Below are 21,039 nucleotides of genomic sequence, written 5' to 3' on the forward strand. Positions count from 1 at the left end.
CCCGATAGTCAAAGCTGGAACAATCTGAGCAACAAAGTAGCACTGGATAATAACCCAGTCTATAAAATCTCCGTGAGCCCATGCTGATATAAATGAATGACTGAACAAAGAAATAAATGGCCGTGCATGATTCCAAATAATTTATGTGGCTATTCTGCCCTCAAGAAGTTGAAGCATGACTCTTCACACCTTACGCATGAACTGTGCACAGTGACTTCCTTCCACAGATGACAGTATTGGGGGCGGGGACTAAGTTTACAGCGTAGAAACATGACAAACATTGTCAGCCAGGTGGTGGAGGTTAACGTCAACAGTGACAAGTCACACTGATACTGTGCACCCTGAATACCATGTGAGGACAGTGGCACTTCACTTCTGTGGTCTTCCTCCCCCTCGGATCATAAGAAACATAAGACAAACCCCAGCTGAGGCACATTCTCCAAAATACCTGACCACGACTTCTCACAGCTGTCATCAAAAACAAGGAAAGTCTGGGAAACTGTCACAGCCATGAGGAGCCTAAGGAGATGTGACAACTACATGTAATGTGGTGTCCTGGGAGGATCCTGGCACAGAAGAGGGACATGAGGTAAAAACTAATGAAATCTGAATGAGGGATGGACTTTAGTTAATAATAATATAGCAATATTGGTTCATTAATGGTAACAAATGTACCATACTAATGTAAGATAAGAATAGGGGAAACTGAGTGTGGGGTATATGGAAATTCTCTGTACCATCTTCCCAACTTTTATGCATATCTAAAAACTAGTCTTCTAAGAAAGTTTCTTTAAAAAATTTAAGTTCCAGGGCGCTACCTCCAATGATTCAGATTAGGAAAGTCTGTGGTGGGGTACAGGAATTTGCATTTTTTACAGGACCCCTAGATGATTACGATGCAGATAATTTGGGGTTGAGAAAACAGTTTTCTGGGGGTGGAGTTTGTCTGGAGGGAGGTAATTCACAAGAAACCTTTGCCCAACTCTCTTCTTACATTCAGAAATTCTTCTGGACCACCCACTTGTGGTTGCCAGATAAGATGGGGGTGAGTTTGGATAACCACAAACAGTTTGGGTTCCCTGCCCCTCTAAGCAGCACTATTGTAAAAGTTTCCATTTGTTTAAAGCTGTTAAGTTTCAGCTTAATTTCTTATGCAGCAATAGATAACTAATATACCACCCGACCATGAAGCCAGAGACTTTCATTTCCAGTGTCATCGGGCTTCACTTGTTATGGAGCATGGGACCCACACGGTGACAGCAACAGCATGAGTGCTCAGGTCATACGGGGCACCTGCCAATATCCGATTTACATTTTTCTCATCAAGGCTTCCCTGGTGGTGCAGTGGTTGAGAATCTGCCTGCCAATGCAGGGGACACGGGTTCGAGCCCTGGTCTGGGGAGATCCCACATGCCGCGGAGCAACTAGGCCCGTGAGCCACAACTACTGAGCCTGCGCGTCTGGAGCTTGTGCTCCGCAACGAGAGGCCGTGACGGTGAGAGGCCCGCGCACCGCGATGAAGAGTGGCCCCCGCTTCCCGCAACTAGAGAAAGCCCTCGCACAGAAACGAAGACCCAACACAGCAAAACAACAACAAAAAGTTAAAGGGTATTAAAAACAAACAAACAAGCCAGATATATGTGGGTAGGCATTTTCCATCCCAGTTACAGAATGAGAAAACTGAGACTCAAACAGGGAAAATGACTTGCCCAAGGTGGCAAAGAAGGAAGAAGAGCCAGGCTGTAGATTCTGGTTCATCTGATGCCAGAGTCCTTTCCCCAACCACAGTGCCCGCACCGCTTCCAACTCAACTTCCTCCTCTGCTCCTCCTCCCTCCCCGTCTTTTCAGATGGACTGAGCTGAAACCTGGCCCTTCTGTGAAGCCTCCTGACACCAGCGTTTGCCCTGCTCCCCTAGCCAGTCCCTCCGAAGGCAGCACATAGTTACAGACACAATCACGTCTTAAGCCATCAATCCTCTGAGGTGTCCCTCTTCCTCATCTCAGTTAACAGCATCTACTCAGTTGCTCAAACCCCAACCTGCCCTGCCAACCTCCATCTGTCCTTTTCCTTACCAGCTCTCCCTGTGACGTGAGACCCATCAGCAAGTCTGAATCTACTTCGAACATGATCTCTAATCCTTGCGCTTCTGGCCTCTTCACTGCTACTCCAGCCCAGGCCACCATCTCCGCTGAGAGCCTTCCAGCTACTCTCCAGGATTCCCGTCTTGCCGCCCACGGCCCCCACACAGCAGCTAGAGCTTTGCACAGCCTCCCCTGGTTCCCGTGGCAGAGTCTGTGCTTTGCCTCACCGGGGCCTGGAAGTGGGTCTCAGCCTCAGCAGCATCCTCAGTGTGGCTTCCCACTCCCGTGCCATCCACCTGCCAGCGTCTGCCACTCCGTCACTCCCTCGGACTTGGCCCGCTGCTGTACTTTCCTCGTCACTTTGTGGTGGACACAAGGTCTGACTCCCCAGTGGCCGTTTCTGCTTCCTCTTCTTTTCCTGGCAAATGGGATTCCAGTTTGGATCGGGTGACAACAAATTTGAGGGAACACACTGGTTCTCCCCACTCCTGGAACTGGGGGGAACACAACTTATGCTTTTGTCCTGGAGACAAATCTTGAGGGTCTGGGATAACGGTGGCCACTTGCCTTTCCACTGCCACGGATCAGTTCAGAAAGAGCACGGGCTACAGTTCTGGCCGAGGAGACGTGAGGGGCGTTCCGTTGGGCGCTGCTACAAGCTTTCCTCACTTTTAAAAAGGGGAACAAGGAAGGGAGGGAGCTGCTCTCTGCCCTGCACCCTCCGAAGGTTTGGGTGCTCCGCGTACAAGAGGGGATTCTTGCTGCTGCTGCTGCAGCCGACTTGCAGACGCTGGCCACTGCTGGCAGGCCTGGACTTCACCGTGGAGCCACTGGCACCACCACGTGTCCTGAGAGCTTAAACCTACGCTGACTCCTCTGTTATTACGGCCCAAAGCATATGCACTATAGATATCTAAACTCACCTTTTTGCTGCTTTATCACTCCTACCTTCCCGCTCCTAAAATGTAAGCTCTGTGAGGGGAGGGGCCTGTCCCTCCATCACTATGTCCCCATCACGTGGACTGGGCATTGTCTGGCACAGCTACAGCAGGTGCTTGATAAATGCTGGCTGCATTAATGTATGAGGGTCCTCCAGGGCAGGGACTCAGTCACTGTGGCTTCTGGGAGCAGCAGGGGCTCAAAAGCCTTCGCTGGATCAACAGGCAGGGAAGCCAGAAGACAGCTTCTTAAGAAACAAATTTAATACTATATACAAGGGAAAACGTACAGAAACAACAAAGGAGACGCAACAGGGCTGGAGGTGCCCATCCCAACTAGCTGCCCACGCAGAGGGCCGATGCCAGCCCCTAGCTCGCCCTCCTCCTCCTACAGTTGGAAGGGCTCCACGGGCCACCTTGCCCTGACGGTGGGATCCACGTGGTCCTGAAGCCGGTGCCACTTCATGTGGGCATTCCGACCCTTGATCTTGCCAAACACCCTGAGGAGGCACCAGAGGACACAGGGGTCAGAGCAGGGGGAGGCGGGTAGCCCTGAGGGGGGCACCCCAGAGGGCTGAGGGCAGGCGGTGTGGGAGCATCTAGGGAAAGGGCGGTACCTCTCACACTTCTGGCAGGGAAAGAAGCCCTGGCCCTTGCTGCTCCCCGGCAGCTCAGGGGTCCGCTTCGAGCTGGTGTTTGGGCTGGAGTTGGGGATGGACTCCCTCCTGGAACTCTCAGTAGGCCTCTGTAATTCGGGGGTTGGACGGTGGCTGGGTTTCCTCCGAGGGCTACGAGTGACCTGCAGAGGGGGCAGAGGTGATGAAAGGGTGCTGACCGCCCCGCCGCCCTTCTAAGGGAGAAGCAGGTGTCCAGAGCATCCAGACGTCGCGGGGTGCACCCCCCCACCGCCACCCAGCTTGGATGAGCACCGGGCATCCAGATCCGTGCTGAACTCCTGAAGCCCTACCGCGAGACCCTCTACCTTTGCTTCTGTCCTGTCTGCTTCACCCAGCTCTCTCTTGACCCTCTTTTCCGGCACTGGGGCTCGGCCACAGTCAAAATCGATCATTTTCTTCTGCATGTAGTAGAACTCGACACACTGGGCTACTGTTTTTGTCTGGACCTAGTGGAGGAAGACAGAAGCTGGCTAAGGACAGTGCCTCAGGAGTAGCAGTGAGTATGGCCTTGACGCCCTAAATCCCCTCCCCATGGGGCCAGCCGCCACTTTTTGAAAGCCCTCCTGAAACGTCTCTCCCCTACGGCTTCGTATGCTCCTCTGCTACGGGGGACAGAGAATCACAAAGTCCTCCTGGGGATGAAGGAGTTCAGAGAGAAGCCACCAGAGTCAAAACCATCTAAGCTCTGCACGCTCTGAGCAACAAGGCTGGACCAGGAAGGCTTCTCTCCAGGAAAACGCACACAAAGGTACACACGAGGACGCTCACTGTGACATCATGTGGAGCCACATGTCTACCGACAGGGACTAATTAAAGCAGAGTGTCCTTACGTGGTGGATACCTCATAGCCTTATGCGACAGCTAGGCAGAGCCCTCCAAAAAACTGAAGAGGGAGGAATACTTCCCAACTCAGTCCATAAGTTCAACATTTCTCTGACACCAAAGCCAGACAAAGATATTACAAGGAAAGAAGGCTACAGACCAATGTCCCTCATGAACATAGATGAAAATTTTTAAACAAAACTTTAACGAACAGAATCCAACAATATATATATGTATATGTATATATATGTGTATATATATATATATATATATATACACACATATATATACATATATATATATATATATATATATATATATATATATATATATATATATATAAAGGACAATATACCATGACTAAGTGGAGCTCATCCCAGAAACGTGAGGTTGGTTTAACAATCGAAAATCAATGTAATTCATCATATTAAACTTAAAAGAAAAATCATATGAGCATCTTGATAGGTGCAGAAAAAGCATTTGATACAATCCAATGTCCATTCCTGATGGAAACTCTCAGCACAATAGGAATAGAAGGAACTTCTCTTCAACCTGATAAATGATACCTACAAAATCCCTACAGCTAACGGTGGAGTGGTTTCCCCTCAAATATCATGAACAACACAAGGATTTCCACTCTCACCACTTCTACTCAGTACTGTACTGGTGGTTCTAGAGTGCAAAAAGACAAGAAAAAAAGTAAAGGCATCCAGGTTGGAAAGGAAGAAAGAAAAGTGTCTTTATTTGCAGATGATATGACTGTCTATGTAGAAAATTCAGTGGAATCCACAAAAAAGTTACCAAAACTAGTAAGTTAGTTTGGCAACATTTCAGAACACAAGATCAATATAAAAATCAATTTTATTTCTATACATAGTAGCAACAAACCATTGGAAACTGAAATAAAAAAGAACTCTATAACATCATAAAAAACACAAGTACTGGGCTTCCCTGGTGGCACAGTGGTTGAGAGTCCGCCTGCCGATGCAAGGGACACGAGTTCGTGCAATGGTCCTGGAGGGATCCCACGTGCCATGGAGCGGCGGGGCCCGTGAGCCATGGCCGCTGGGCCTGCACGTCCGGAGCCTGTGCTCTGCGGCGGGAGAGGCCACAATGGGGAGAGGCCCGTGTACCGCAAAAAAAAACCCAAAAACAAAACAGAGAAAAACCAAGCGCTTAGGAATAAATCTGACAAAAAGTATGCAACAACTGTACACTGAAAACTTCAAAACATTGCTGAAAAATTAAAGATTGAAATAGAGAGATATACCCTGTTCACGAGTCAGAAGACTCAATATTGTTAAGGTAACAACTCTCCCCAGTTGACCTATAGAGTCAAAAACAGTACCAATCAAGTTCCTAGTAGGAATTTTTATTTTGAAATTGACAAGTTATTTCTAAAATTCATAGGGAATTAAAAAGGATGTAGAATACAAAAAATAACTTTGAAAAAGAATAACAAAGTTGAAGGACTAACATTTTCTAATTTCAAGACTTAGAATAAAGCTACAGTAATAAAGACAGTATGGGAATAGCTTAATAAAAGACAAACAGATCAATGGAACAGAATACAGGGTCCAGAAGTAGATGCATATATATATGGCCAACTGATATTTAACAAAGGTACAAAAGCAACTGAGTGGAGAAAGTATGGTCTTTCCAACAAAAGGTATTGGAATAAATATCCATATGCAAAAATGAACTCACCTCGCACCCCATACAAAAATAAACTTAAAATGGATCACAAATCTAGAAATAAAACCTAAAACTATAAAACCTCCAGAAGAAAACATAGGGGAAAATTTTTGTGACTTTGGGTTAGGCAAAGATTTCTTAGATACAACACGAAAAGCACAGTCTATAAAAGAGAAACTAGTAAGTTATGCTTAAGCAAAATTTAAAACTTTCTTCAAAAGACACTGTTAGAAGACTGACAAATGGCATATTGGGAGAAAATATTTCCAAAGCATATATCTGGATAAAGGACTGGTGTTCAGAACAAAATAAGAACTCCTACAGCTCAATAAAAACACAGACACTCCAATAAAAACAGAGGCAAAAGATATGAACAGACAGCTCACCAGAGAAGGTGCACATAGAGCAAAAAAACACAAAGATGCTCAGCATCATTAGTCATTAGGAAAATGGAGTCAGATGCTACTGTACACTCATTAGAATGGCTAAAATTAAAGAGACTTAGCATACCACGTGTCGACGAGGGTGTGGAGCAACTGGACCTTTCATAACCTGCTGGTGGGAATGGGAAGTGGTAGAGCCACTTTGGAAAACAGTTTGGCAGTTTCTTAAAAAGTTAAACATACATCTACTATAAGTTACCCTCATTCCCCTCCTAGGTATTTATAATCCCAACCCCGTGTCCGCAAAAAAAAAAAAAAAAAAAAAAAAAAAACCCAGTACATGTCCGTACAAAGACTTGTATGTAAATGTGCAGAGCAGCTTTATCTGTAGTCATCAGTAACTGGAAACCACCAACAGGTGGATGATTAAATGAACGGTGGTCCGTCCACACAGTGGTATACTCCTCAACAGTAAAGGGATGAACTATGGGTACACACGACAACATGGATGAATCTCAAAATCATTAGGTTGAGTGTAAGAAGCCAGACAAAGCAGATCACATGCTGTATGATTATTCCATTTATATAAACCTCTAGAAAATGCAAACTCATTTAGAGTGACAGAAAGTAGACAAGAGTTGACTAGGGACCCGGGTGGCAGGAAGGAAGGGTTGCAAAGGGGCAGGAGGGAACTTTTGGGGGTGAAGGATACTCTCATTATCTTGATCATGGTGGTGGTCTTACAAGTGTATAACTATGTCAAAAACATTAAATCTTACACTTCGATTATGTGCAATTTTGCGTACATCAAGTTAAAAAACAAATTAATCAGCAGGATATTAAGTATATGATGTCATCCTTTTTTGAGAAAGTGCATATAGGTGTGTAAAATCCGTATGGGCAGTAAATACCTGTCAGGTTATCAATCAGAAGTAGGATTGTGGGGAGGGGTCTGGAGGGCTTTATTTGGAACATGGGATTCATTTCTGTACCGTTTCAGGTTGTTCCAAGCAATGGCATTTCAGTTGTCAACTGTTCACAGCATGAGCAGAGTATCGCCCCTGACAGGCCCTGCAGTTCTAGCGCCTCGGCCGTGTGAAGGAGCCTTGTCTACACCAGCCTGCCATGTTCGCCTTACCATCTTGTGTATCAAGTAGAAGTCCTTCTTGTAGGCACAGAACGCCTTCTTAAAGAGCCTCTTCTCCATGGAGGTCCAGATGTCCGAACCTATTGGAGAAACAGCCAAGAGGAGGAAGGCTGTTTCTCCTTCTGGGACCACAGCCACGGCTGAAGTGCAGACTCCCCTCCTTTTTCAGGCCACTGAGCGCCACTTATATGCCAAGATTTCTGCTAAGCCCCTTACTTGCTTTATCTCACACAATCCTCACAAAAACCTTAGCAGGTAGGGGCTATTACCATCCCCACTTGACAGGTGCAGCAACTTGAGGCTTCCTCTGGTTAAGAGACTTGCCAAGGGCAGCCGTGGGCCCCTGGTTGCCTGACTCCAAGGCTGGAGTGCTCAACTGGGAAACCTGAGCCCACCCCAACCTGGCACCCCCCTTCTGGCCAGGAAGAGCCCACGAGGGAACCAGTGGAAAGGGGAAGGTTGGATCCAACTAGAGAACAGCACCCACTGAGTCCCCCAGAGAGGACGGGCCCTTCTGGGAGGGCAGGTGTAGGCCCCAAGAGAACTCCGGGAGGCACGTGCAGAGCTTGCCATGGAAAGTGACTGGCTCGCAGGGGCCTCAGCCAGGCCAAAACCACGCGGGCAGCCACGCTCGTTACCTGTGTAGTGATAGTTGGCGAGAGGGTGAGTCCGTGGCTTCTGGGGTCCTCTCAGTAACAGGGTCTCCAGGGCAACCTGGAACGAGAGGAGTGGTGGGCAACTCTCTGAGGGAGGGAAGGTGAGGTAGAGGCCCACCTTCATTCTTTCATCCATTCAGAAAATATGTGCAGCCCTCCCTAAAGCCACCCCTACCCCAGGGCGACTCAAAGTGTGGTCGGTCTGTGGACTGGCCACCAGCTGTGAACCACTTGGGACACATTGCCTACAGCACTAAGCGGACTGTTGAGTGCAGCTGACGTTACCTTTTTCATAGCAAGATTTACTTGATGACGAAACAGTGTGTGGACTTATTCTGGCACAAGCTCCTTATTTCTTCAGGGAGCAGCATTTGGAGCGGCACTGCCCCCGCCCTACCCCATGTTATGGTCCTCATAGCACTCATCATTATCTATCACTTTTAAAAAATGTATTTCATGTGCTCACTCTCCTAAAATGTAAGCCCTGCAAAGAGGGGGCATTTGTCTTGCTCAACAGCATAACCCCGGTCAGGACTCGCTATGCAGTTTGCAGGACCCAGCGCAAAATGGAAACACGGGGCCCTGTGCTCAGAAACTATTAAGAATTTCAAGATGGTGGCAGCAGAGCATTAAACCAAGAATGGGCCCCTGAGCTGGCCCCAGCCTGATACCATGACATCACCAGGTATCAGGAGGACCCAGTAAACGTGTGCTGATTACTCTGCTGAGCACCCACCACGTGCCAGCCACTGCCTCTCAGCTTGAGAAAAAGCACCATGTAGCCCTGACTCTTGGGTCTCCAACTCGGGTGACGTGACTTCCTCTCCCACTACACACAGTTGGACTTCTTCATTGTCTAAACTTCAGGATTGTGAGGAGGGTCCTTGGAGGAGGCAGAGGCATTTCTGTTGCATCAGAGGTTTGCATACACCATTTTTAATCCAAAAGTCAATGTTCAGTAAATAAACCAGATTAATGCAGGCCCTGAGTTGGTTCTGCTAGGCACCGCCTCCCCAGTGCTGCGCTGAGATGAGGTAACGCTGGAGGAACCCTGGTGCTCTGCTGTCACCCCAGAGAAATAACTGATTGAGCCCGTATGTGTGCATTTCCCCTACGTTCAAAAGGACACCACCAGTCCCAAAGCGACCAGGGAGAAGGGTGGGTGGCCAGCCTTTGGTTCTCGTGAGCTGCAAAGCCCCAGGTAGAAGGCACGTGTCTTGCGCCTAGAGCCCCTGGCCCTAAGAGAGCAGGGAGCTTCCCACAGCTCCTCTGAGCACCCCCCTCGCCTGCACCGCACCTGGATGTTGCCCTGGGCTTCATGCAGGCAGTGCAGAGCGAGCTCCAGGTTGGTGCCCCCGCCCGGCATCACGTTGGAGCAGGCCAGGTTGCAGAGTTCGGTCACTGTTTCCAGCAGGCAGCCCGGCAGCGAGAAGGAGAGGAGACACAGAGGGTCAGCAAGTGCCAGAGAGGAAACCTCCCCAACAGCACAGATGGGGTGGGGGGCTCCTGTCACCATCTCCCTCACCTCTCTGTTACAAGCAGGCTGAGGGAAGGGAGGGACAAGGAGGATGGGCAGAAACCCTGCTCCTGGCACCTGCTCTGGATGGCCTGGCCAGCTACTGGGTGAGAGGAGAGGTGGGGCAAGGGACTGCAGCACAGCAAAGCAGTCCTGCGCTGAAGGCCAGCTCTGCCCACCCCACCCCCGCCTGGGGATCACTGCTTCTTGGTCAAGGTGAGAACTGGGAGGAGAAACCCCTTGGACATGGAGGAGGGCTCTCAGGAACCTGGCCCCAAAGTCTCAGTCACCTCTATCCTGCGTCTTCGGGTTGGTCATCACATCTCCCCATGGCTTCCAGACCAGAGTAGCTACATGCTCGTCACTTCCAGCCAGTGATCTGTCCTGGAGCTCTGGGATCTCAGCCTGAAACTGGCTCCCTATGTTGATGTGTCTGAAATGAGGCCACACACACGGACATAAAAGGCATATGTGTGTGACCAAGATGGGAAATACAAGAGAGATGTGCGGTGAGCCCTGCTCACCAGGGCTGTGGAACCCACCTTTTGGCCATCTCTCAGACACAGGGAGTGCTCATCAGCCCAGTAGACACGCTCTGGTATTCCAGAGACCTCTTGAGGGATACTTCCTTCCTTCCTCCAATTTGCTTTATCGCCAGATTTCTGGCTTCAGGCGTTTGGGGTCTAGGACACGGGAGGTATGTGCTGATACCTGGCATTCTGCTGTATCCAAGGTAACATCCAAGCTACAAAACAGTATCTCACTGCGCCATCACCAATTCTATCTAGAACCCCAGGGTGCTGGGCATTCTGTCTGCAGACATCCAACTATGGTATGTCTGGACAGAAGGAATATTGGGGAAACACCTGGAGAAATCCACCACTTCTCTCCTAGAGAGGTTCTGGGTCTAGACCTGACTTTCCCGTGATGAAGGCTCCCTTGGGAAAAACCGACACTGGAATGCAAGGAGGGTAAAAGCATCCCCACATTGCAAGGACCCTCAGGTTCTAAGTCTGTTCCAACTCACGGTTCAGTGCTGATCTTGCTGTTGTCCTTCACCACACTGATGCCAAAAGAGCCGTCCATGTGATCTGGAAAACGCCCAAAGAAGAGGCTCAAGGAGACTGGCTACAACTGACCCATGAGGCCCTTTTTGCCTGCCTTTCCAGAGCAGCTAAAAGCAGGCTCTTCAAGATTGCATGGTATACACACACTACTGTATATAAAATAGATAATCAAAAAGGACCTACTGTATAGCACAGGGAACTATACTCAATACTCTGTAATAACCTATATGGAAAAAGAATCTAAAAAACAATAGATATGTGATTATGTATAACAAAATCACTTTGCTGTATACCTGAAACTAACACATTGTAAATCAACTCTAATCCAATATAAAATTGAAAATTGGAAAAAAAAGATTGCATGGTATGGAGTTTCCTCAAAAATTAAAAGTAGGACTACCATATCATGCAGCAAACCCACTTCTGGGTATTCATCCAAAAGAACTGCAGTCAAGACCTCAAAAAGATATCTGAACTCCCATGTTCACTCCAGCACCATTCATAATAGCCAAGATGTGGAAACAACCTAAATGTCCACTGACAGATGAGCACATAAAGGTAATGTGACATAAACATACAATGAAATACCATTTAGCCTTAAAAAGAAATTCTGCAATATGCAACAACATGGATGACCATTGAGGACATTATACTAAGTGACATAAGCCAGTCACAGAAAGAGAAATACTGCATGACTCCACTTATATAACGTATCTAAAGTAGTTGAATTCATATTGATAGAATCAAAGAGTGGAATAGGGGTCACCAGGGGTTGGGGCAGTGGGAAATGGGAGGTTACTAATCAATGGGCATAAAGTTTCAATTAATCAAGCTCTAGAAATCTGCTGTATAACATTGTACCTATAGTCAACAATACTGTATTGCACACTTAAATATTTGTTAAAAGGGCAGATCACAGATTAACTGTTCACATCACAATAAAATAAAAAGATTGCATGGAAGTGGGATAAGACTTCTGAAAAAGTAGAGTAAGGAACTCGGCAAAACAACAGATTTACTGACAAAAATCATTAAAAAAAAAAGAACAGTAAGCTAAAGTCTGCAAGTTGTCCTAAAGGCATACAGCATTTTAAGAAATACTCATTCAAGAAAATCTACTAAATCTCGGGAAGAACAGTGAGAGTCTGTGGCACTGGAGCCATGGCCCACTCCCTTACCCACCTAGCCCCCAGCTCTTTGTAAAGGAAGCTCTACCCAGGTAGGTGCAGCCAAGGAGATGGGGGCTTCTTCTTCCCCTGGCTCCCATGCTTAAAGAATTAAAGTAAGATAAAATAAAAATTTCTCATCAAAGAGAAAATGCCATCAAGAGATGGAAATTATTTTTTAAAAAGATACAAATGTGGACTTCCCTGGCGGTCCAGTGGTTAAGACTCCACGCTTCCACTGCAGGGGGCATGGGTGTGATCCCTAGTAGAGGAAGTAAGATCCTGCATGCTGTGCGATGCAGCCAAAAAACAGAAGAACCAAATGGAAATAGTTCAGGGGTTAAAAAAGTACAATAACCAAAATAAGGCTAAACAGTAGATCTGAGCTGGCAGATGAAATGATCAGCAAACCTGAAGATAGAACAATGGAGACTATGAAATCTGAAGAACAGAGAAAAAAATATAGGAGAGTGAAGAGAGCCTCAGAGAAATGTGAGATGTCATTAAATGCAACAATATATATGTAGTGGGAGTACCAGAAAGAGGGGAGAAAGGGACAGAATATTTAAAGTATTAATGGCTGAAAATTTCCCAACGTTGATGAAAAACAATATGTATACCCAGCAAACTCTACAAACTCCAAGAAAGATTAAACACAAAGAGCTCTACATCCAGACATAACATAGGCAAAATGTGGAAAGCAAAAATAAAGATAAGATCTTGAAAGCAAAAAGGGAAAAACAATTTGTTACATACAAGGGCACTACAGTAAAATTAACAGCTAACTTTTTAAGAGAAACGATGTAGGTTACAAGGCAATGGGATAATATATTCAAATTACTGAAAGTAAAAAAGTGTTAACCAAGTATCTTATATTCAGCAAATTATCTTGCAAAAATGAAGGTAAAATAAAGACACTCCCAGATAAATAAAAACTGAGGCTACCTGTTGCTGGCAGACCTGTCTTACAAGAAATATTAAAGGTGAAATATTATTCAGCCCGCAAAAAGGAACAAAGTACTGATACATACTGCAACTTGGATGAAACCTAAAAACATCATGCTAACTAAAAGAAGGCATTCATAAAGGACCACATACTGTATGATTCCACTCATATGAAATATGCAGAATAGCCACATCGATAGAGACAAAGTAGATTAGTTGTTACCCATGGCTGGGGACGGGGAGGATGGAAAGGAGGGACTGCTAATAAGTACAGGGCTTCTTTTGGGGATGATGAAAATTTCTGAAAACGGATGGTAGTGATGGTTGCACAGCTCTGTGAATATACTAAAAACCATTGAATTCTATACTTTAAAGGGATGAATTGTATGGTATGTGAATTATATATCCCTAATAAAAATAAAAAGTAAAGGAAGTCCTGCAGATTGAAAGCAAATGACATCAGATGGTAACTTGAATTCAAACCAAAAAAAAAAAAAAAAAAAAGCGAAGCGCTAGTAAATATGGGTAACTATAAAAATCAGTATGATTACATATTTCTTTTCTTTTCTTAAGTGCCTTAAAAAATAACTGCATAAAACAATATGTATTGTGGGCCTCTAACATATAGAAATATAATATATGTGACAGTAACTGCACAAGGAGCACAGCTGCATTGGAGTAAAGGAATATCACCTCAGACAGTAACTCAAATCCACAAGAATAAATGAAGAGATCAGAAATGGTCAATAAGAAGGTTAATATAACAACCTCTATAAATCATGCTTGTTTTCCTTTATTCTCTCAGTGTTTTTACACGAAATAAAAGTATATAAAGCAAGAAACATGACCAGTAAGGTATTACTGGGTCTCTCACATATAATAGCAAAAGAGTTAGAAGGAAGAGAGCTAGATAGGAGCAGTGTTTCTATATTTCATTGTTAGTGAGTTATTACACATCCTAACAGATTCTGATAAGACATATATTTTAAGTCCTAGAGCAACCACTAAGAAATGACTAAGAAAAAGTGAAAAATTAACAGAATTAAAATGTTACACTAGAAAATACTCTCTTAATACAAAAGAAAGCAGGAAAGGAGGAACAGAGGGAGAAAAAGACATGTAACATATAGAAAATAGAAAGCAAAATGGCAGATGTAAATGCAACCATATCAATATAACAGTAAACAAGAATGGATTAAACAAACCAAGCCAAAAGGCAGAGTTTCTAAGACTGGATAAAAAAACACATGATCCAACTAATGGTGTCTAGAGGTAACATGCTTTATTTTCAAAGACACAAATAGGCTGAAAGTAAAAGAAGAGAAAAATATATACCAAGAAAACAACAACCAAAAAAGAGAATGGAATGACTATACTGATGTCAGGCACATTAGACTTTAAAACAAAAAAATATTACCAGAGATAATGATAAAATTATTGTAGTAATGACAAATGAAGTCACAATCACATCATAATGGTAAAAGGTCAAGCCGTGAGGAAGATGTGACAATTACAAACATATACACACCTAAAAACAGAACCCAAAAATACACCAAGCAACAAACGACAGAACTGAAGGATGAAATAAACCATTACAAAATAATAGTTGGAGATTTCAATACTTTCAACAGTGGATAGGGCAGCTAGGCAGAAGATCAACAAGGAAATTGAAACTAACTAGACAAAACAGACAAAATACAGCATTCCACCAAACATCAGTAGAATACATTCTTCTCAAATTCACATGGAACATTCTTCAAGACAGACCGGATTCTAGCCCATATAACATGCCTCAATAAGTTTTAAATTTTAAAATAAATTTAAGGGAATTCCCTGGCGGTCCAGTCATTAGGACTCCACGCTTCCGCTGCAGGGGGCATGGGTTCGATCCCTGGTGGGGCAACTAAGATCCTGCAAACCACACAGCACAGCCAAACAAATTTAAAAAAATTTAATAAATTAAATTGAAAAAGAAACAAAGTATGTTCTCTGACCACAAGAGAATTAGATTACAAATCAATAAAAGGCAGCAATTTGGAAAATTCACAAATATGTGAAAATTAAGCAACACACTCTTTAATACTCAGTGTATTAAACAAGAAGTGGAATGATAAATTAGAAAACACTTTAGCTGAATGAATATAAAAACACAACATACTAAAACTTACAAAATGTAGCTAAAGCAATGTTCAGAAGGAAATCTAGAGCTGTAAAATGCCTGTATTAAAAAAGAAGAAAAATCTCAAATCATTTATGGTCAACTGATTTTCCACAAAGGTACCAAGGCAGGGCTTCCCTGGTGGCGCAGTGGTTGAGAGTCTGCCTGGCGATGCAGGGGACATGGGTTTGTGCCCCGGTCTGGGAAGATCCCACGTGCCGCGGAGCAGCTGGGTCCGTGAGCCATGGCCACTGAGCCTGCGCGTCCGGAGCCTGTGCCCCGCAACGGGAGTGCCACAACAGTGAGAGGCCCGTGTACCGCAAAAGAAAACAAAACAAAACAAAGTACCAAGACTATTCAATGAGAAAAGAACGGTATTTTCAAGTGCTGGAAGAACTGATACATACATGCAAAAGAATAAATTTGGACTCCTACCTCATACAGTATATAAAAGTTAACTAAAGATTGATCGCAGGCCTAAGAATAAGTTGGACTTCATCAAAATTAAAAACTTGTGTACCGCAAACCATATAATAAATAAAATGAAAGGACAACCCACAAAATTGGAGAGAATTTGCAAATCATATATCTGATAAGGGGCTTGCATCCAGACTATATAAGGAACTGAGACAACTCAATGATAAAAAGATAAGAATTCAAGTTAAAAAATGGGCAAAGGATCTGAACAGACATTTCTCCCGAGAAGATATACAAATGGATAATAAGCACGTGGAAAGATGCTCAACATCGTTAGTCATCAGGGAAATGTAAATCAAAACCACAATGAGGGGGCTTCCCTGGTGGCGCAGTGGTTGAGAGTCCGCCTGCCGATGCAGGGGACGCAGGTTCGTGCCCCGGTCCGGGAGGATCCCGCTTGCTGCGGTGCGGCTGGGCCCGAGAGCCATGGTCGCTGAGCCTGCGCATCCGGAGCCTGTGCTCCACAACGGGCGAGGCCACAAACACTGAGAGGCCCACGTACCGCAAAACAAACAAACAAACAAATAAACAAACACCCCACAAAGAGCTACCACTTTACACCCACTAGGATGGTTATAATGAAAAAGACAGATAAGAAGTGTTTAGCAAGGATGTGGAGAAACTGGAACTTTCATACAATGCTGGTGGAAATTTAAAATGACCCGGCCATTTTGGAAAACAGTCCGGCAGTTCCTTAAACGGTTAGACATAGTTACCCTTTGACCCAGCAATTCCACTCTGAGCTGTATACCCAAGAGAAATGAGGACTTATGTCCAAAAACAACTTATACATAAATGTTCTTAACAGCACTATTTGCAATAGCCAAAGGACGAAAACAACCCAAATGCCCCTCAACTGATGAATGGATAAATAAAATGTTGTCTCTCCAGAGAATGGAATATCATTCACCCATAAAAAGAAATGAAGCACTGAGGCATAGTACAACATGGATGAACCTTGACAACATTATTCTAAGTGAACAAACTAGACACAGAATGTCACATATTGTATGATCCCAAGTATATGAAATGTCCAGAATAGGGAGACCCATAGAAAAAGTAGGTTGGTAGACTGGTGGTTGCCCAGGGCAGAGGAGCTGGGGGCTACAGGGCCTGTGTGTCACCGCTCGTGGATATAATCTTCTGGGGTGATGAAAATGCTCTAGAATTAGATTGTGGGATGGGTGTACAATCCTAAGAATACACTAAAAAATCACTGTACACTTTAAATGGGTGATTCATATGGCATGTGAATTATACCTCAATAAAGCTGTTTAAACAATTACTCGAAAGGGCAGGCAGAAGGGTGGTTAGGCTAAATTGCGTCTATTTTCTTTCTGGCTACAAAGTTATAAGCACCTAGAAGGCTGCTGGTCCCAGATGGTCCTGGGATAGTTCTGAACAGCAACAGGACACCCAGACCAGACCCAAGCGTAGGCCAGAGGGAATGGCTGGACCGAATTCTACAGGGGGCGGGGGTCTGGCCCCCCACAGGCCTATCATGGGGTGATCAAGCTCACTCACCAAGCATGGCGCTGATGAGCCTGTCGGGACGGGCCCGGGCAGATGTGGAACACAGAGTGTTGAAATACAGCCCAGAGCCCTCCCGGATGGGGCTGAGCATCGGGGGCGGCGTGTAGGCAGGGCACTGGGACAGTCCCTTCAGGAGACGGTCCACCAGGAACACGGGCGAGCACAGGCAGCTCTGGCGGCATCCTCCCGGGCCCGGCTCCCCAGACATGGAGGGCGGAGGAGGGATGAGCAGTGCCTTGGGCCGTGGGAGCTTCTTCCGCTTCCTGTGTTGGCTGCTCTCCTTGCTGTCTCTCTCTTCCCCGTCCTTCTCCTGTCCCTGGAGAAGAAGAGACTTCAGAACCATAGGGGTCACCTGAGGCCACCGGCCCCACAGCTCAGTCCTCAAGATGGCCTGAGACTGGGAAAGGGTACTGACCAGCCAGACGCACACCCAGCATGGCCGTGCAAAGAGTCCTCAGCACAGGAAGCCGGGCAGGGCCACCACGCCTGAGCCAGACTCCAGACCCTAAGCCGGGCGATGTTTGAGGCTGGGGCCTTCTCAGGCACCCACACCCCCCAAGGAGAGGCCCTCACTCAGACCATTTTGGAAACTCATGTCCGTTGTTAAAGTGACTGGCACTTAAAGAGTGGGGGCCAGACGGATGCAACAGCATGACAAAAGGAAAACCTGTTGCCCTCAAAAGGACAGCAGCTCCTGGGAGACAAACAGTGGGCTCCATGCACCCTGTACCCGAGTCCAGCATGAACGTCTCCAGGTGGGGTCTTCCAGCACAGGCTGAAGAGACGACGGCTTGACCTTGCTACACTCGCTCTTACCTCCACGCAATCTCCCCTCCTCTCTGCCCATCTTACCCCTCCTCATCCTCCAGCTCTCAGCTGCAACACCCCCTTCCTCAGGCAGGGTCTCTGGTGCCCTCGGGGCTCCTACAGCTCCCTCTCCCAGCCCGGCCCGTTCTGGGTCGTCAGTGTCCGGGGATGGGTCTATCTACTCCGCTGGGCTGGGAGCCCCAGGAGACGGGGGCAGGCCTGTTGTGGTCGCTGCAGTGTCCCCAGCCCTGCCCAGACACAAAAGAAGTTCACTGGAGGTTGAATGGACGAATGAACACGCAAATCACGCTCTTATGGAGTCAGGATTTGGGGGCTTTTCTCACAGCTCCCACTGGCAGCTGGAAAGCAGCTGGAAGGAAGTGCACCCACCTTGCTCCCCGGGGGATGGTTCGCTGGAGCCACAGGCACCGACACAGGGACCACCAAAGGGGCGGTGGTCATGTTGTCCAAGGACTTCCTGGCTCTCGGGGAACTCTGCCTGTCCCCCTCCGGCCTCAGCACCTGTCTTCGTGGCTTGCAAAACTCCATGCCACACACCTACACACAGAGAAGAGCCAGCCCTTTAAGAGACACAGTACGTAGGGAGAAAGGGGCCTCTCCAGAGCAGCACAGCCCTGACTCCCGGCCCCCAGCCAGGCTCCCCGCAGGAGGACGGCTCCATCCTGAGATGAATGGCAGCTTCGAGCCCCTTCACCTGCGGCTCCTGCTTCCCTCGAGGTGACGGCCACTGGTCGCTGTGAAAACACATGTGGCTGCTCAGCCCTCTCTCTGTATAAAACATCTGGCTGCAATTCTTGCAGACGTAAGTGCTCCTTGGCTCTGCCCAGTCTGTGGGACCACCATTGTGCTGGTTACTGTGGGGAAGAAAGGGAGAATGGGACTCTGTCCCCAAACACTGATCCTCTGACAGCTTTGGACGAACCCTAAAGAAATGGGGATGATGCCCCCGATTCCCCGTGGCCTGGTGCTCACCCCTTCAGGAGTGAAGCATCCAGAGCTCGCTCACCCAGGCCCAGCACATCAAAGCCACCAGAGGATTCCCGAGGGGCTTCGGAACTTACCAGCCACACGCCATGTTCTCCTCCTTCATCGGGTGGGGGACCCGGTAGATATTTCCACCCTGAAGACGAAAATACATCTGAGCCAACATATCAGAAATGAGATGCAAGAGTGAAAACTATAAGACTTGGAAGAAAACACAGGTATAATTCTTGGTGACCCGGGAGTAAGCAGTGGTTTCTTGGATGACTCCAAAACCAAACAAAAGACAGACATGTTGGACTTCATCAAAACTTACAACTTCTGACGGATACACCAGAAATACAGCTACACGTGGAACAACTCCTACAGAACACCTACTGAACGCTGGCAGAAGATCCCAGACCTCCCAAAAGGCAAGAAACTCCCCACATACCTGGGTAGGGCAAAGCGGAGAGATTCCCGCACAGAGGATCGGTGCCGAGCGGCACTCTCCAGCCCGAGAGGCTTGTCTGCTCGCCCGCTGGGGCGGGCGGCGCTGGAAGCTGAGGCTCGGGCTTCGGGCAGAGCGCAGGGAGAGGACTGGGGCTGGCGGCGAGAACTCAGCCTGAAGGGGGCTAATGTGCCACAGCTAGCCGAGAGGGAGTCCGGGAAAACTCTGGAGCTGCCGAAGAGGCAAGAGACTTTTTCTTCCCTCTTGGTTTCCTGGTGCGTGAGGAGAGGGGATTAAGAGCGCTGCTTAAAGGAGCTCCACAGACGGCTGAAAGCGCGGAGCCCAGTGACGGGCGTGGGACGCTGGGGCCGCTGCTGCCGCCGCCAAGAGGCCTGTGTGCGAGCGCAGGTCACTGTCCACACCGCCCTGCCGGGAGCCTGTGCAGCCCGCCACTACCGGGGTCCCGGGATCCAGGGGCGGCTTCCCTGGGAGAACGCACGGCGCGCCTCGGGCTGGTGCAACGTCACGCGGGCCTCTGCCGCTGCAGGCTCGCCCCGCACTCCGTGCCCCTCCCTCCCGCCCGGCCTGAGTGAGCCACAGTCCCCGAAGAGGCTGCTCCTTTAACCCTGTCCTGTCTGAGCGAAGAACAGACGCCCTCCGGCGACCTACACGCAGAGGCGGGGCCAAATCCAAAGCTGAGACCCAGGAGCTGTGAGAACAAAGAAGAGAAAGGGAAACCTCTCCCAGCAGCCTCAGAAGCAGCAGATTAAAGCTCCACAATCAACTTGATGTACCCTGCATCTGTGGAATACATGAATAGACAACAAATCATCCCAGATTGAGGAGCCAGGAGTCACTGCTGTGCCTCTGAGGTGGGAGAGCCAACTTCAGGACACTGGTCCACAAGAGACCTCCCAGCTCCACATAATATCAAACGGCGAAAATCTTCCAGAGGTCTCTCTCCATCTCAACACCAGCACCCAGCTTCACTCAACGACCAGCAAGCTACAGTGCTGGACACCCTATGCCAAACAACTAGCAACACAGGAACACAATGCCACCCATTAGCAGAGAGGTGGCCTAAAATCATAAAACGTCCGCAGACACCCCAAAACACACCACCAGACCTGGACCTGCCCACCAGAAAGACAAGATCCAGCCTCATCCACCAGAACACAGGCACTAGTCCCCTCCACCAGGAAGCCTACACAACCCACTAAACCAACCTTAGCCACTGGGGACAGACACCAAAAACAACGGGAACTACGAACCTGCAGCCTGCAAAAAGGAGACCCCAAACACAGTAACATAAGCAAAATGAGAAGACAGAAAAACACACAGCAGGAGAAGGAGCAAGATAAAAACCCACCAGACCTAACAAATGAAGAGGTAATAGGCAGTCTACCTGAAAAAGAATTCACAATAATGATGGTAAAGATGATCCAAGATTCTATTTCCAAGATCCAAAATCTTGGAAATAGAATAGACAAAATGCAAGAAACAGTTAACAAGGACCTAGAAGAACTAAAGATGAATC

The 21,039-nt window shown here is 47.2% G+C and overlaps 1 pseudogene across 1 annotated transcript in view; it reads right to left on the reverse strand.

Annotated features, from left to right (window-relative positions):
* Positions 1-33: 33 nt before the first annotated feature.
* Positions 34-21,039, reverse strand: part of LOC309795679 (zinc finger protein 541-like) — a 392,297-nt pseudogene continuing 371,291 nt past the window's right edge. The window contains exons 8-15 of the transcript in view: positions 10,945-11,008; positions 10,208-10,350; positions 9,699-9,802; positions 8,384-8,459; positions 7,737-7,825; positions 4,004-4,144; positions 3,639-3,820; positions 34-3,521 (exon numbers count right to left, since the gene is read on the reverse strand). The product of the transcript in view is annotated as a zinc finger protein 541-like (transcript). The remainder of the gene's footprint in view (positions 3,522-3,638; positions 3,821-4,003; positions 4,145-7,736; positions 7,826-8,383; positions 8,460-9,698; positions 9,803-10,207; positions 10,351-10,944; positions 11,009-21,039) is intronic.

Source organism: Mesoplodon mirus (genome assembly GCF_964341445.2).
Source record: "Mesoplodon mirus genome assembly, chromosome: 19".
Taxonomy (NCBI): domain Eukaryota; kingdom Metazoa; phylum Chordata; class Mammalia; order Artiodactyla; family Ziphiidae; genus Mesoplodon; species Mesoplodon mirus.